General features: G+C 43.0%; 1 non-coding gene across 1 annotated transcript; it reads right to left on the bottom strand.

Annotated features, from left to right (window-relative positions):
• Window positions 1–2,290: 2,290 nt before the first annotated feature.
• LOC128780789 (U6 spliceosomal RNA) lies at window positions 2,291–2,394 on the bottom strand. The gene has a single exon (XR_008426788.1). It is a non-coding gene; the product is annotated as a U6 spliceosomal RNA (small nuclear RNA).
• Window positions 2,395–3,192: the final 798 nt, after the last annotated feature.

The raw sequence follows: 3,192 nt of genomic DNA, 5'->3' as shown, positions 1-3,192 counted from the left end.
AATATGACTTGGCCATCAAAGAGAACGGAATCTGGCCATTTGGGGCAATGCGAATAGGCCTGGAAGCTAAATAAAATGAGTCCCACAGAGACAGATAAACACTGTATAATCTTACTTACATGTGGAATCTAAAAAGAAAGAGAGAGAGAGAGAGAGGAATCATAGATACAGAGAACAGATTGCTGGTCTCCAGAAGCAAGGAGGGGGTGGGGTGAAAGGGGTGGAGGGGGTCAAAATGTACAAACTTCCAGTTAAAAAATCAGTCATGGGGAGAACATGCACGGCATGGCGATTACAGTTACCAATACTGTATTCTGTTTGCAAGGTGCTAGGAGAGCGGATCTTAAAATTCTCATCACAAGGAAAAACACTGTAACTATGCTGTGGGGATGGATGCGGACGAGACTCGCTGTGGTGACGGTTGATTGCCCCGTATATGGAGACCTTGAATCATTATGCTGTTCACCTGCAACTAACATCATATGCCAACTGTATATCATCAACAAAAAAAGGCCCACAGCTTACGGTCTTTAAGGGAGAAAGTAGGGAGCGACGTGAGTGGGGGGAGAGAACGCTGAGGTTTAAATCGAACCATTTGGAGGAGAGAAACTAATAATGGCTGTGGAACCGTCTTGTCTCAGCCTCTTAAAGGGCAGGGCAAGACATTTACAGGAGACATGCTATTATGTTTTTCTTTTTTGACAAGAGGATTTTGCCAGGGTGGCCGACAAACTGAGATGGGAGGGCAAGTGATGCTGAGCAGCTCATTAAATGCAGGAAAACGTCTCAGTTATCTGAACAATCGGGGTTCCTGAAGGCAGAGGTATGGACCAACCATCCCCTTCAGGTCTCGTAACATAGGTTTTCTGATTCCTGTGGCCAACAGAATTTTTAACAAGAGAATTTTTTTAACAGACGAATGGACATGCAGCAGTAGCTATGTCCCACGACATGTTCATAGATGCTACCGGAAAATTCTTTGTGTTCACATCATCTCAGGAAGTACATCCTAGGCTTACAGGAGGCTTGCAAGTGTCTTTAGGGCACGACTTCTTGGAGCCCTCGACGCGGGCATGCTCAGTGTAGAGCTCCAAGCACAAGGGACCCAGAGTATGTTACAAACTTAGATCAACAACTTGCCCCTATCTCTTCACACCACACGGAACGCAGGCATTCTGGGGAAAACGGTGTGGGAAACGCTGGGGTCCAACTGTGTTCCTCAGTGCGTATGCGTGGCTGGAACTCTCTTAATTAATAAGAAAACTCAGGATGTGTGGGACCAAACTTACTAATTTGGAATCAGTCTCGCCTTACCTCACATCAAACAGGACAAGCACTGCCTACAAAATCCCACCTTTCTGCCTTTGTTTAATTGGCAGGTAGAACGTTGGTGCTGAGCACCTGTTAGGCACAGAGCTGGTGGCAGGAGAGAAAGCAGGAACTCAGAAGATGCTGTCCTCAGGAAGCTTCCAGATCAGCGTGCAGCCTCTGACCCGAGGACTTGCCAGTGTTCCCCTTGCGACAATGCTTCTGGACCTCGGAGGAGCTGTTTGCACCCCTTGTAGAATCCTTACCACATTTTGCTTTGTACCCTAGTTATTTTATTATTTTTTAATTTATTTATTTTGGAGAGAGAGAAAGGAAGAGAGAGAGATCGATTTGTTGTTCCACGTATTTGTGCATTCTGTCGCTGATTCTTGTGTGTGCCCTGACCTGGGATTGAACCTGCTCCCTTGGGGTATTGAGAAGATGCTCTGACCAACTGAGCTACCCTGCCAGGGCTTAAATCTGGTATTTATTGAACATGTAATCCACGCCAAGCACTGTGCCCGGGGAACAGGAAAGACCCTTCTTGCCTTCACAGCAGTTAGCATTCGGGATAACAAAGTAAATGTTACAAAGATGTCATTGATGATTTTTTTCTTTTTTGACAAATAATTGGTAAATAAAATTGTAAATATTTAAAGGGTGCAATGTGATGATATGTATCATTTTGAAAGGGTAACTACAATCTGTTAATAATACATTCATTACATCACCTTTTTAAAAAAAAATAGGAATCAGCCCTGGCTGGTGTGGCTCAATAGATTGAGCACCTGCCTGCGAACCACAGGGTCACTGGTTTGATTCCCAGTCCGGGCACATGCCTGGATTGTGAGCCAGGTCCCCAGTAGGGGGCGCTCAAGAGGCAAGCACACATTGATGTTTTTCTCCTTCTCTTTCTCCCTCCCTACCCCTCTCTAAAAATAAATAAATAAAATATTTTTTAAATAAAAAGATAAAACCAAATAAATACAGGTATCGTTTCACTAACTTGCCTGTCATCCTTGGGAAGGGGCCCCACTAATGACTGTATCATTCGAATTTTAGGGTGTGTGTTGCTGAAGCCAGCACTCGTGGTTGCTGGTTAAGATGGGTCTTAGAGGCCCTGACCTATGGGGCAATGCAGATGCTGCCGTGGGTTTTAGATACGCAGGTACAGACACGCCCTGCACTGCTGGATTTGCCTTTGCCACGCCCCTCCCAGCCTCCAGCCCTGCGCAGGAAATAAAAGGGTCTTTCCTAATTCAGCTTCAAGTTCACATTTCTTTGTATGTAGAAATGTGACTATGTCTCAGGTGCCCTGAACCTATTTTTAAATTAAGTGAGATTGGAAGGACAGGCAGGAAATTTAATGTTACCCATATATTCTTTTGTTTCTTTACAATCTCTTGGGCTCACCCTTTATTTCATAACTGTTTTCTTCTTCCATATTTATTTTTTCCACTTAAAGCTAATAACAGAATAACATGAAAGGGGAAATATTAGAAAGAAAATAATTATCAGTATTACCACTTAGAACTTTGCTTTATGAAAATATTTTAAAGCGATTACTCACGTGGAAGCTTTAGCATTCATTAATATATGTATTTTGTGCAAAATCAGCAAACTCCACCGTCCCAGTTTGGCTGTTATACACACAAATTAATGAATGTGCTTTAATGAACTTGATTAATATGCAGCAGTTTAAGAACCATTTTGTATTATTAGCACAGAAACGTTCCGCATTGAATGCTGCTGAATCCGAATGCTGTTTGCCTGGGAGGGCTCACACACACACACACACTTCACAAATAATGTAAAGCTAAGATTGTCATAATTATCATAATTCGCTCATTAAGAAATTAGCAAACTGTCACAACCATAAAGGAT

The sequence above is a fragment of the Desmodus rotundus genome, chromosome 4, assembly GCF_022682495.2.
Source record: "Desmodus rotundus isolate HL8 chromosome 4, HLdesRot8A.1, whole genome shotgun sequence".
NCBI lineage: Eukaryota > Metazoa > Chordata > Mammalia > Chiroptera > Phyllostomidae > Desmodus > Desmodus rotundus.
Note: the sequence above shows the minus strand (reverse complement) of the source record. Positions and strands in the feature narration are given on the sequence as shown.